At 45.3% G+C, this 14,470-nt stretch overlaps 1 protein-coding gene across 6 annotated transcripts in view; it reads left to right on the plus strand.

Annotated features, from left to right (window-relative positions):
- Positions 1-14,470, plus strand: part of nfic (nuclear factor I/C) — a 737,693-nt gene that overhangs the window by 103,007 nt on the left and 620,216 nt on the right. The window lies entirely within an intron of this gene.

Below are 14,470 nucleotides of genomic sequence, written 5' to 3' on the forward strand. Positions count from 1 at the left end.
GTGTCACTCAGTGCATATACCAGTATCAGCTTCACTCAGTGAATATACCACAATCAGTGTCACTCAGTGCATAACCAAGTATCAGCTTCACGCAGTGAATATACCGCAGTGTCACTCAGTGCATATACCAGTGTCAGATTCACTCAGTGAATATAGCACAATCAGTGTCACACAGTGCATACCACAGAATCACAGAATTCCAGAATCACACAGTGCAGAAGAGGCCCTTCGTCCCATCGAGTCTGCACCGACACGTGAGAAACACCTGACCTACCTACCTAATCCCATTTACCAGCACTTGGCCCATAGCCTTGAATATTATGACATGCCAAGTGCTCATCCAGGTACTTTTTAAAGGTTGTGAGGCAACCCACCTCCACCACCCTCCCAGGCAGCACATTCCAGACTGTCACCACCCTCTGGGTAAAAATGTTTTTCCTCACATCCCTCCTAAACCTCCTGCCCCTCATCTTGAACTTATGTCCACTTGTGACTGACCCTTCAACTAAAGGGAACAGCTGCTCCCTATCCACCCTGTCCATGCCCCTCATAATCTTGTACACCTCGATCAGGTCGCCCCTCAGTCTTCTCTGCTCCAACGAAAACAATCCAAGTCTATCCAACCTTTCTTCATAACTTAAATGTTTCATCCCAGGCAACATCCTGGTGAATCTCCTCTGCACCCCCTCCAGTGCAATCACATCTTTCCTATAATGTGGTGACCAGAACTGCACACAGTACTCCAGCTGTGGCCTCACCAAGGTTCTATTCAACTCCAACATGACCTCCCTACTTTTGTAATCTATGCCTCGATTGATAAAGGCAAGTGTCCCATATGCCCTTTTCACCACCCCACTAACATGCCCCTCTGCCTTCAGAGATCTATAGACACACACGCCAAGGTCCCTTAGTTCCTCAGAACTTCCTCGTGTCATGCCGTTCATTGAACATTTCCTTGTCAAATTACTCAATATACAAGTATCAGCTTCACTCAGTGAATATACCACAATCAGTGTCACTCAGTGCATATACCAGTATCAGCTTCACTCAGTGAATATACCACAATCAGTGTCACTCAGTGCATATACCAGTATCAGCTTCACTCAGTGAATATACCACCATCAGTGTCACTCAGTGCATATACCAGTGTCAGATTCACTCAGTGAATATACCACCATCAGTGTCACTCAGTGCATATACCAGTGTCAGATTCACTCAGTGAATATACCACCATCAGTGTCACTTAGTGCATATACCAGTATCAGCTTCACTCAGTGAATATACCACCATCAGTGTCACTCAGTGCATATACCAGTGTCAGATTCACTCAGTGAATATACCACCATCAGTGTCACTCAGTGCATATACCAGTATCAGCTTCACTCAGTGAATATACCACCATCAGTGTCACTCAGTGCATATACCAGTATCAGCTTCACTCAGTGAATATACCACCATCAGTGTCACTCAGTGCATATACCAGTATCAGCATTACTCAACCTGATTTGGAACTATAACACTGTTCCTTCACTGTCACTGGGTCAAAAACCTGGAACATCCTTCCTCACAGCACATGAGTCCACCTACACTAGATGAACTGTAGCGGTCCAAGAAGGCAGATCACCACCACCTTCTCCAGTCCAGTAAAGTATTAGCAATAAATGCTGCCCTTGCCAGTGATGCTCACATCCTATGAAAAAATGATACAAAACAAAAACAGAGTCACTCAGGACAAATCATCACGCAGGAACTACGCCAGTATCAGCATCACTCAGTGCATATACTGGGATCAGCGGGACATACCGCCCCTCTTTACCCCTCTCACCCTCCTTTTCCCTCTTCTCCCTCCTTTTCCCTCTATCTCCCCCTTCTCCCTCTTCACCCTCCTTCCCCCCACCCCCTCCCCTTCCCCCTCTCATCCTTCCTCCTCTTCCCTCTCTGATCCTTCCTCCTCTTCCCCCTCCTTCTCCCTCTCTCCTCCCTCCTTCCCCCTACCCCCTCCCTCTCCTCCCCCCTTGCTCCCCTCCCCATCCTTTGCATGCCTCCCCCTCCTTCCCTGCCTCCTCTCCTTCTACTTTTGAAGCATAGACTTGTTGTAGTGTAACAAGTGCATAGCAAGATCTCACAAACAACACTGACATTTGTGGCCAGGTAATCTGTTTTAGTGATGTTGGTTAAGGGATAAATATTGGCCAGGGCACCTGCTCTTCATCGAATAGCACCATGGAACCTTTTCTATTCATCCAGGTGGCCGGCAATGCCTTGGTTTAATGCCTCATCTGATCAACCACACACATTTTATCATATCTATTCAGTTGGATTTTTTTTTAAATTATCTCCCATCTTGAACCTATTCCCCATCTTTAGGATAAAGAGTTAATGGAACACTCAGTTTTTTGTTGCATTCAGTAGATATTGAAAGGTGGCCTCGGTTATGACCGGTCCCCAAGCAAGGTACCCCAAATTGTTATGGTCCCGGGTGAAGTACCCCAAATTGTTATGCTCCCGGGTGAGGAGGGATGAATTGGCTCCCTTTCTTTGTCCGACCCCCTTGCTTGGTTGCAACAAGGTTAATTTACAAAGGATCACTTCCCCCATGGACACCTTTTTCCAGGCCATATGTATTTATGTTTTAAAAAGGAGCCAATTTAACCAGGCTGTCTTAAGTCAAAGAAAGAATAAGTTTATTAGTTACTAAACATGAGAAAAAATTATAAAAATGCAATGCACGTACACACAGATTAGAAATGAGAAACTGAGTCCAAAAATAAAAGTTAAAAAGATATACGAATCAGTCCTTTGGTTTGTCCATAATGAGTAGATGGTGAAACGTTGTGGCCGTTAAGTTGGGATGATTCTGGGAGTTCTGATTTTGGCAGTTGAGCAGTTGGTTTGGAGATTCTTGGTTCTGGTGGTTAACTGAAAGGAGTTGTCCTATTTCTTTTTTGACTGTGGCTTTGCTGACTTGTGCCTCGCTTTCAGCAATCAGAGAGAAAGAGTTTTTTTATCTGCAAAGGCAGGGATGCCCAATTGATGTGCCAACCTCACACTCACTCACCCATCGTCCCCCTCACTTACCCATACTCACCCTCACTCATCACCGACCCTCACAATCACTCACCATCGCTAACAAAATTGGCTTGGGGGTGGGGGTTGGCGCGATGTTAGCTGGAGCGAGGCTTGAGGCCTAGCGGTGCCTGAATGCGGGTGCCCGCCGAGGGGGAGGTCGAGAGTCACAGGAACACGGGAGAAGCGGGGGAGAGCCCGGCGAAAGCAGGAGAGAACGGGTGGAACGGGGTTGAGAGCCGGGGATGGCAGCCGGTTACAGGTGACAGCTCCACGCCCGCCCACGCCTGCTCCCAACCAGCCCACCCAATGGAAATTCTCCCCTATGCATGTGCTTGAAATATTTTCTTCTGTTAATAAATGTTTCATTTGGTTTAGTAAAAAATCTCTTGAGTCTTGGTGGATTTATTACTGCTGAATTCAGGGCATGCATCTCAAAATACTAATTGCAAAATGGCTGTGACCACGTGATCAAGTTTCTCTCGTGGATTTGATCTGCCTGGCACACATGATCTGCCATGTCATAACAGGCTGTCATGTTTTCAACATTACATCGCCACATGAAAAGTGAACGTTGGGGCATCCTAAGATCATGAAAGGCGCTGTGTAAACACCAGTCCTTTCCTTAACATTCTTTTTTAAACCCTTCAGTCATTTTCTTCCTTGGCTTTTCCCATTAAATACCAAAAACACTGAACGGCCAATATTGCCAGACAAGAGGCAGGCTGTGGTGGCTGATTATTTTTGTCTTGGCCTTCTGATTTATCACTCTTCCTCTCCTGTGCAAAGTACAACAATGATGCCAGACATAAAAAGCTAGCTGAGAACACAGCAAGTTCAAACTTTGAATTCATGTTTTTAAGAAGAGACGGGAGTTCTTGAAAGAGCCAAATAATATCTTTAAAAATCACAGACTGCTATCAGCTTGTGGATTAAGATGTTTGAGCTACTCAACAACTGTAACATTAGCTGTAATTTTAATAAGTTTTGAGCACAGAATATTACTTAAGTTTTAAATATCAGCAGGAGAACATGCAGCAGGAATTAAAACCAGAAATGAGATGGAAATAAAAGAGCTAAGATGAAATGATGCTTCGATGGTGCGAGGGGTGGCGGACTGCCAAGCCTCCCACAGAACCTCCAATTACAAAGCCTCCTAGCAGCGTGAGGTCCCTTTGCTGTGCCACCAGCAGATGTTACAGGCTGAAGCAAACCTTCGAGCAGCCAAGGAAAAAAGGGAGAATTCAAGATGGAGTTTGTAATATTCTATGTATGCAGATCCCTCTCAGAATAATTGGAGTAGTATAGAACACATTGCAATTCATGTACAGCACCGGTCCGCACCAGTATTTATGCTCCACAAGAACCTATATTGAAGTGGATTTTGTAGTTAAATGGCTGAAGTGTTGGAAATTTAATCCTGTCCACCTCAACGCACCACAAGCCACTCCACTATTCCACTCCACTATTTTACTCCAACAGAAAAGCAAAATACCTGTGGATGCTGCCAATCTGAAATGAAAACTAAAATGCTGGAAATGCTCAGCAGGCCTGACAGCATCTGTGGAGAGAGAAATAAGACTTTGTATCAGATTGATAACCTTTCGAGCCGAACACAAGAGATAGGAGCAGGATGTAGACCACACAGCCCATCGAGCCTGCTCCGTCAGTCAATACCATCATGGCTGATCTTGAGCTTCAACTCTAAGGCTGAAATGTTTCTCTACCCACAGATGCTGTCAGACCTGCTGACCAATTCTGTTATTTTATTCCCTCCTGGGCAAAAGTAGGGAGTTTCTTGGAAGCTCAGTTCAAAAACAGAAGATGAGCCAGCAGCTTGAAAGGTAGAGGTAACAGTGTACATTCTGTAAGGAAGTCCAGGAGAATAAAATTATCCAGTGGTTTAGGCTAATGGGTGGGGTGGTAAGCAATTGGAGCCAGTCCTGCTGGAGTAGTCTCCGGTAATTTTTGAGATGGCAAGGTTGAAGCAGGAGTCAGAGGGTTATGAAGCAGTAGGGTTATGAAGCAGTAGGGTTATGAAGCAGTAGGGTTATGAAGCAGTAGTGGTTATGAAGCAGTAGGGTTATGAAGCAGTAGGATTATGAAGCAGTAGGGTTATGAAGCAGTCGGGGTTATGAAGCAGTAGGGTTATGAAGCAGTTGGGGTATGAAGCAGTAGGGTTATGAAGCAGTAGTGGTTATGAAGCAGTAGGGGTTATGAAGCAGTAGAATTATGAAACAGTAGGGTTATGAAGCAGTAGGGGTTATGAAGCAGTAGGATTATGAAGCAGTAGGTGTTATGAAGCAGTAGGGTTATGAAACAGTAGGGTTAGGAAGCAGTAAGGTTATGAAGCAGTAAGGTTATTAAGCAGTAGGGTTATGAAGCAGTAGGGTTATGAAGCAGTAGGGTTATGAAGCAGTAGGGTTATGAAGCAGTAGGGTTATGAAGCAGTAGGGTTATGAAACAGTAGGGTTATGAAGCAGTAGGGTTATGAAGCAGTAGGGGTTATGTAGCAGTAGGGTTATGAAGCAATAGGGGTTATGTAGCAGTAGGGTTATGAAGCAGTTGGGGTTATGAAGCAGTAGGATTATGAAGCAGTTGGGGTTATGAAGCAGTAGGATTATGAAGCAGTAGGGGTTATGAAACAGTAGGGTTATGAAGCAGTAGGGTTATGAAACAGTAGGGTTATGAAGCAGTAGGGTTATGAAGCAGTAGGGGTTATGTAGCAGTAGGGTTATGAAGCAGTAGGGTTATGAAGCAGTTGGGGTTATGAAGCAGTTGGGGTTATGAAGCAGTGGGGTTATGAAGCAGTAGGGTTATGAAACAGTAGGGGTTATGAAGCAGTAGGGTTATGAAGCAGTAGGGTTATGAAACAGTAGGGGTTATGAAGCAGTAGGGGTTATGAAGCAGTACGGTTATGAAGCAGCTGGGGTTATGAAGCAGTTGGGGTTATGAAGCAGTAGGGTTATGAAACAGCAGGGTTATGAAACAGTAGGGTTATGAAACAGTTGGGGTTATGAAACAGTTGGGGTTATGAAGCAGTAGGATTATGAAGCAGTTGGGGTTATGAAGCAGTAGGGTTATGTAGCAGTAGGGTTATGAAGCAGTAGGGTTATGAAGCAGTAGGGGTTATGAAGCAGTAGGGTTATGAAGCAGTAGGGTTATGAAGCAGTAGGGGTTATGAAGCAGTCGGGTTATGAAGCAGTAAGGTTATGAAGCAGTAGGGTTATGAATCAGTAGGGTTATGAAGCAGTTGGGGTTATGAAGCAGTAGTGTTATGAAGCAGTAGTGTTATGAAGCAGTAGGTTTATGAAGCTGTAGGGTTATGAAGCAGTAGGGTTATGAAACAGTAGGGTTATGAAGCAGTTGGGGTTATGAAACAGTAGGGTTATGAAACAGTAGGGTTATGAAGCAGTAGGGGTTATGAAGCTGTAGGGTTATGAAACAGTAGGGTTATGAAGCTGTAGGGTTATGAAGCAGTAGGGTTATGAAACAGTAGGGTTATGAAGCAGTAGGGGTTATGAAGCAGTAGGGTTATGAAGCAGTTGGGGTTATGAAGCAGTTGGATTTATGAAGCAGTAGGATTATGAAGCAGTTGGGGTTATGAAGCAGTTGGGGTTATGAAGCTGTAGGGTTATGAAGCAGTAGGGTTATGAAGCAGTTGGGGTTATGAAGCAGTAGGGTTATGAAGCAGTAGGATTATGAATCAGTAGGGGTTATGAAGCAGTAGGGTTATGAAGCAGTAGGGTTATGAAGCAGTAGGGTTATGAAGCAGTTGGGATTATGAAGCAGTAGGGTTATGAAGCAGTAGGATTATGAATCAGTTGGGTTTATGAAGCAGTAGGGTTATGAAGCAGTAGGGTTATGAAGCAGTTGGGGTTATGAAGCAGTAGGGTTATGAAGCAGTAGGATTATGAAGCAGTAGGGTTATGAAGCAGTAGGGGTTATGAATCAGTAGGGGTTATGAAGCAGTTGGGGTTATGAAGCAGTTGGGGTTACGAAGCAGTTGGGGTTATGAAGCAGTAGGATTATGAAGCAGTAGGGTTATGAAGCAGTAGGGTTATGAAGCAGTAGGGTTATGAAGCAGTAGGGGTTATGAAGCAGTAGGGGTTATGAAGCAGTAGGGTTATGTAGCAGTAGGGTTATGAAGCAGTAAGGTTATGAAGCAGTAGGGGTTATGAAGCAGTAGGGTTATGAAGCAGTAGGATTATGAAGCAGTAAGGTTATGAAGCAGTAGGGGTTATGAAGCAGTAGGGTTATGAAGCAGTAGGGTTATGTAGCAGTAGGGTTATGAAGCAGTAGTGTTATGAAGCAGTAGTGTTATGAAGCAGTAGGGTTATGAAGCAGTAGGGTTATGAAGCAGTAGGGTTATGAAGCAGTAGGGTTATGAAGCAGTAGGGGTTATGAAGCAGTAGGGTTATGAAGCAGTAGGGGTTATGAAGCAGTAGGGGTTATGAAGCAGTAGGGTTATGAAGCAGTAGGTTTATGAAGCAGTAGGGGTTATGAAGCAGTTGGGGTTATGAAGCAGTTGGGGTTATGAAGCAGTTGGGGTTATGAAGCAGTAGGGTTATGAAGCAGTAGGGTTATGAATCAGTAGGGGTTATGAAGCAGTTGGGGTTATGAAGCAGTTGGGGTTATGAAGCAGTTGGGGTTATGAAGCAGTAGGATTATGAAGCAGTAGGGTTATGAAGCAGTAGGGTTATGAAGCAGTAGGGGTTATGAAGCAGTTGGGGTTATGAAGCAGTTGGGGTTATGAAGCAGTTGTGGTTATGAAGCAGTTGGGATTATGAAGCAGTAGGGTTATGAAGCAGTAGGGTTATGAATCAGTAGGGGTTATGAAGCAGTTGGGGTTATGAAGCAGTTGGGGTTATGAAGCAGTTGGGGTTATGAAGCAGTAGGATTATGAAGCAGTAGGGTTATGAAGCAGTAGGGTTATGAAGCAGTAGAGTTATGAAGCAGTAAGGTTATGCAGCAGTAGGGGTTATGAAGCAGTAGGGTTATAAAGCAGTAGGATTATGAAGCAGTAGGGTTATGTAGCAGTAGGGTTATGAAGCAGTAGGGTTATGAAGCAGTAGGGGTTATGAAGCAGTAGGGTTATGAAGCAGTAGGGTTATGAAGCAGTAGGGGTTATGAAGCAGTCGGGTTATGAAGCAGTAAGGTTATGAAGCAGTAGGGTTATGAATCAGTAGGGTTATGAAGCAGTTGGGGTTATGAAGCAGTAGTGTTATGAAGCAGTAGTGTTATGAAGCAGTAGGGTTATGAAGCAGTAGGGTTATGAAGCAGTAGGGGTTATGAAGCAGTAGGGGTTATGAAGCAGTAGGGTTATGTAGCAGTAGGGTTATGAAGCAGTAAGGTTATGAAGCAGTAGGGGTTATGAAGCAGTAGGGTTATGAAGCAGTAGGGTTATGTAGCAGTAGGGTTATGAAGCAGTACTGTTATGAAGCAGTAGTGTTATGAAGCAGTAGGGTTATGAAGCAGTAGGGTTATGAAGCAGTAGGGTTATGAAGCAGTAGGGTTATGAAGCAGTAGGGGTTATGAAGCAGTAGGGTTATGAAGCAGTAGGGGTTATGAAGCAGTAGGGGTTATGAAGCAGTACGGTTAAGAAGCAGTAGGGTTATGAAGCAGTAGGGGTTATGAAGCAGTAGGGGTTATGAAGCAGTTGGGGTTATGAAGCAGTTGGGGTTATGAAGCAGTAGGGTTATGAAGCAGTAGGGTTATGAATCAGTAGGGGTTATGAAGCAGTTGGGGTTATGAAGCAGTTGGGGTTATGAAGCAGTTGGGGTTATGAAGCAGTAGGATTATGAAGCAGTAGGGTTATGAAGCAGTAGGGTTATGAAGCAGTAGGGGTTATGAAGCAGTTGGGGTTATGAAGCAGTTGGGGTTATGAAGCAGTTGGGATTATGAAGCAGTAGGGTTATGAAGCAGTAGGGTTATGAATCAGTAGGGGTTATGAAGCAGTTGGGGTTATGAAGCAGTTGGGGTTATGAAGCAGTTGGGGTTATGAAGCAGTAGGATTATGAAGCAGTAGGGTTATGAAGCAGTAGGGTTATGAAGCAGTAGGGTTATGAAGCAGTAAGGTTATGAAGCAGTAGGGGTTATGAAGCAGTAGGGTTATGAAGCAGTAGGGTTATGAAGCAGTAGGGGTTATGAAGCAGTAGGGTTATGAAGCAGTAAGGTTATGAAGCAGTAGGGTTATGAATCAGTAGGGTTATGAAGCAGTTGGTGTTATGAAGCAGTAGGGTTATGAAGCAGTAAGGTTATGAAGCAGTACGGTTATGAATCAGTAGGATTATGAAGCAGTTGGGGTTATGAAGCAGTAGGGGTTATGGAACAGTAGGATTATGAAGCAGTAGGGGTTATGAAGCAGTAGGGTTATGAATCAGTAGGATTATGAAGCAGTTGGGGTTATGAAGCAGTAGGGGTTATGGAACAGTAGGATTATGAAGCAGTAGGGGTTATGAAGCAGTAGGGTTATGGAACAGTAGGATTATGAAACAGTAGGGGTAATGAAGCAGTAGGGTTATGAAGCAGTAAGGTTATGAAGCAGTAGGGTTATGAAGCAGTAGGGGTTATGAAGCAGTCGGGTTATGAAGCAGTTGGGTTATGAAGCAGTAGGGTTATGAAGCAGTAGGGGTTATGAAGCAGTAGGGTTATGAAGCAGTAGTGTTATGAAGCAGTAGGGTTATGAAGCAGTAGGGGTTATGAAGCAGTAGGATTATGAATCAGTAGGGTTATGAAGCAGTTGGGGTTATGAAGCAGTAGGGTTATGAAGCAGTAGGGTTATGAATCAGTAGGATTATGAAGCAGTAGGGTTATGAAGCAGTAGGGGTTATGAAGCAGTAGGGGTTATGGAACAGTAGGGGTTATGGAACAGTAGGATTATGAAGCAGTAGGGGTTATGAAGCAGTAGGGTTATGGAACAGTAGGGTTATGAAGCAGTAGGGGTTTTGATGCAGTAGGGGTTATGAAACAGTAGGGTTATGAAGCAGTAGGGGTTATGAAGCAGTCGGGTTATGAAGTAGTAGGGTTATGAAGCAGTAGGGGTTATGAAGCAGTTGGGTTATGAAGCAGTAAGGTTGTCAACTGTCATTCAATGTATTCCTGGGTTTTTTAATCACATGACTTGCCCTCGTGGTCCAGCCATGAGTCAGCCAACACACCCATTGTGACATGTTGTCTTCCCACACCAATTGGAAAGCAAAAAGACCCATTATCGAATTGGATGACACTTGACTGTTAGCGAAACAACCCTTTTTCCTCATTTTCAATATTTCTATCTGGTAAAGAGAAATGTTCAAAGAAAATGACAAACAATAACAATCTTTTTGTAATGTCCCTGGGCAGAATTTTATGTCTCACGGGCGGACATGCACCCGACCCGATCGGGCACAAAATAACGCACAATGACATCGGGCGAGCATCTCGACGCCATCGCACACTCAGGCGATATTGCAGTCGATGGGCACAGGCGAGAGTCGGCAGAGTGCCCCCCGACAATTTAGAGAGCTATTAAGGCCATTGAAGTTTCAATTAGCAGGGACTTTTCACTGCCTCTACAACATTATGGCTGGCAGGCGGGTGAATGTGCCAGGCAGCCTTTGCATTTTTGAGGAAGCCTCAACCAAGGGTGGGATGAGGTTTCCAAGATTAATTAAAAATCAGATAAAAACGTGTGGACATAATTTTCAACATCTGTATGTTGAGGTGACTCATTCTGACACGTGGACATTGTTTCTGGATTTTAAATTTGTCAGCTCCCTGAGGCAGCTCTCTGCCTTCAGTGAACTTTCCTTCCGCACTCCCCTGGGCCCGCGTTGACTTCAGTGCTCACTCCCCTCCGACCTCATCCCCGCAGCACTCAGCGTTTCAGCGCGCCTTTCACGCTGGCTGCCCATTAACTGGCTGAACGCGGGTGGCAGCCCGTTTCCCAGGGCTGCCAACAATGCCCGAATGCCATAGTCAAAGTCCTACCCCTGATGATCAGTCTCCAGGGCTGCTCACAGCAGTGAAGTCCTACCCCTGATGATCAGGCTCCAGGGCTGCTCACAGCAGTGAAGTCCTACCCCTGATGATCAGTCTCCAGGGCTGCTCACAGCAGTGAAGTCCTACCCCTGATGATCAGGCTCCAGGGCTGCTCACAGCAGTGAAGTCCTACCCCTGATGATCAGTCTCCAGGGCTGCTCACAGCAGTGTCCTGGAGGCTGATCTTCGGGTCTTGGAGACTCCAGGCCAATCCTGGAAGGTTAGAAACCCTATGAGGGAGCATAATTCACTCCACGCAGAGAATGTTGGTGCTAGCTAGCCTTGGGAGTTTATACGTTGAAAGGCTGACAGCCAGATGCACGTGGGCAGTTGTAGTTAATAAATGTTCTTTGATTTATTCATGTTTGTTTTTTTGTTTGAGGAACATTGTACAATTAAGTACAACTCACTGGATTTGTGGTATGGATGATTCTGATTAGGGAACCTCTAAAGTGGGTTTTAAAGATTATTGGGGCTGGTGGATGTGCGGTATATTCTTTGGCCATGGGACAGGAACTATACTTCCCACTCACAACCTAGAGTGGAGTTTTTCAATGCTCAGAGATTAATCCCAGTGATTCTCTATTATAACTTGGTGAATAATAGGCAATTTTACAGTAGCACAGAATATCACAGCTCTGGACTGCCCTTGGTTCTAGAGCCTTAATACTGCCTATACAGCTTGGAATGGTTAAATAAAAGAAAATAGTGTGAATCTCTGAAGGTAAATGATAAAAAGTGACAGAGCTATCATTGTTATTGAATCATAAGACAGGCAGCTGATTTTCAACTTCAATTGAAGAAAATAATTTCCTTGCTTAAAGATATTTTAAAGCTACTCTCCCTAGCAGATGTGGAACTGAATCTGGAACAAGTAAAAGCTACCAACTTGTTGTAAAATACATAATGAGGCTTGGCTAAGAGCCCAGAAATACCTGAGCCCTAGAGAAAGCGTTGCTTGATTGACAGGTCTGGCTCTCTGACCTGTGCTGTCAATTGCACTATATTTATTTACACAAGATAGAGTGTTCAAGTGCTTTCAGATTCACTACTGATGCTTTAAAGGATCTGAATGATTGACACTTTTATTAGTCTGTAGTTAAAAGGAGTTTTTTTTAAGAAAGTGGAAAGTCATCAATTAATGACTTTTTTAAAGTTTGTTTTACACATCCTATTGTAACTATAGGGTTCATTGACTCCAAACAGTATATAGTGGCTGAATGGGCATGGAAGTGCCATAGCAGGGCATGGGGGCATATGGGGCCATTGGGGTGATAGTGGGCAATACCTTGGCATAGGGATGATGGGGGGCATTCCTTGGCTTGTGGGACTTGAAGGGCCATAGTGGTCGGTGGAGGAACATAGCTTGGCATGGAGCATATGAGGGGCTATTGTGGGTGGTTGGGGGCATACCTTGGCATAGAGGGCTTGAGGGGCCATAGGGGTTTGGTGGAGGGGAAATACCTTGGCATAGGGGTCATGAGGAGGGCCTTTTGAACGTACCTTTCTAAAGGTTCCCTCATGCGAACTATTGTTCACGACACCCCTGCGATGCGGTGAACCACAACTCTTTGAAAAGATGGCACAACTCCATGAAAATTCCGGAAAACTAGGACATGCATATCTGCACAATGGAGGCAGGTCGGGAATGCAGGGTGTGGGGTCGCGACCTGAACCAGCCCGTAGCCTTGAAAGGCACTGTTAAAAATGGGAAATTCTGGGAATGGGGTTGGGAATCCGGAATCAGGTCCCAGCTGCCATACTTAAATATCCATGGAATCTCTCCCACTCAGCAAAACTCCAGCCCAATATTATTGTCCCCAAGTTTAATTTTATGACATGGTGACATAATAGTGCCTTATGTACACAGTATTGGAGAATTGTATATAAATGTTAGGCATTATTATAATCATGGCATACAAATGCATTTGTTCAATTATACTCCTTTATATGAGTAGATGGTTTTATTTGCTTTTTGCAGGACTTTTTTGAGCTATTTATTGGTGTGTTATTTTACTGGTGTATTCACATTGTCACCTCAAGTTTCTTGATCCCTTGTTGTTATTTTTACATTTGTTGCCTCATCCTCTGTCTCTTGGCATGTTCCTTCTTTGTTGATTACCTGACTGCTCTTGTGTTCTTTTATTATTTTCTGTTTACAGTCGTTCCTGTAATTGAGCTCATGGCAAAAGTGCATGACTGTCATCTTCATTAAACAGGAAAAAAATAATGCATATCTCAGAGTGATTATAATGTTGAAACCTAACTAATGGCTTCAGTTGATGTTGTAAGCGATGACAGTATAGCTTCCATCATTTGCAACTTTCACCTGAACTGCAAGGCCAGAACCTCTCGCTCATCAGGTGCGCATGTGCCCGACTCAAACCAGCGTAAAATGACGCACGATGACTTCGGGCAAGTGTCCTGACATCATTGCACACTAGCAAAATATTTCGGTCAATTAAAAGGCCAAGTAAGGCCATTAAAGTACCAATTAAATGTCATTTTTTGCTGCATGTCCAACCTTACAGCTGGCGGGCAGGTGGAAAGGCCAAGCAGTCTTTGCATTTTTTAGGAAACCTCATCCACAGGAGGGATGACGTTTCCAACAGCAACTAAAAATAAAATAAAAATGTTAACTTTTCATTAATAACATGTCCATGCTCATCTGACAGTCACAGAGAATTAAAATGTGAATACACCAATACAATGACATACCAATAAATAGCTCAAAAAGACAGAGTCACATGAGGGGATATGTTTCTTAATATTTAAAACTTTTTTATTTTTAACTTTTTAAATCTTCACCTCACTGAGACAGCTCTGTGCCTCAGGGAGCTTTCCCTGCGCACACCCACATGCATGTGCGAAACTCCCTGCTCACCCTCCTCCCCTACCCCTCCACCCTACCCCTCTCCCACACCCCCACCCCCACCCCACCCCCACACCCCCATCCTCACCCCCCACCCCCAGCCTCACCCCTCCCGCAGCCCCCCATCCCCTCCCCCACACCCCCACACCTCACCCACCCCTTACCCCTCCCCCACACCCCCACCCCACCCCCACACTCCCATCCTCACCCCCCACCCCCAGCCTCACCCCTCCCCCAGCCCCCCACCCCTCCCCCACACACCCCCACCACTCCCCCACCCCCCACCCCTCCCCCACACCCCCACTCTCACCCCCCACCCCCAGCCTCACCCCCTCCCCCAGCCCCCCACCTCTTCCCCACACCCCCACCCTCACACCCCACCCCCACCCTCACCCCTCCCCCAGCCCCCCACACCTCCCCCACACACCCCCACCACTCCCCCACCCCCCACCCCCCACCCCTCCCCCACACCGCCACCCCTCCCCCACACCCCCCACCCCTCCCCCACAC

The sequence above is a fragment of the Cetorhinus maximus genome, chromosome 13 (assembly GCF_964194155.1).
Source record: "Cetorhinus maximus chromosome 13, sCetMax3.hap1.1, whole genome shotgun sequence".
In the NCBI taxonomy this organism is placed as follows: domain Eukaryota; kingdom Metazoa; phylum Chordata; class Chondrichthyes; order Lamniformes; family Cetorhinidae; genus Cetorhinus; species Cetorhinus maximus.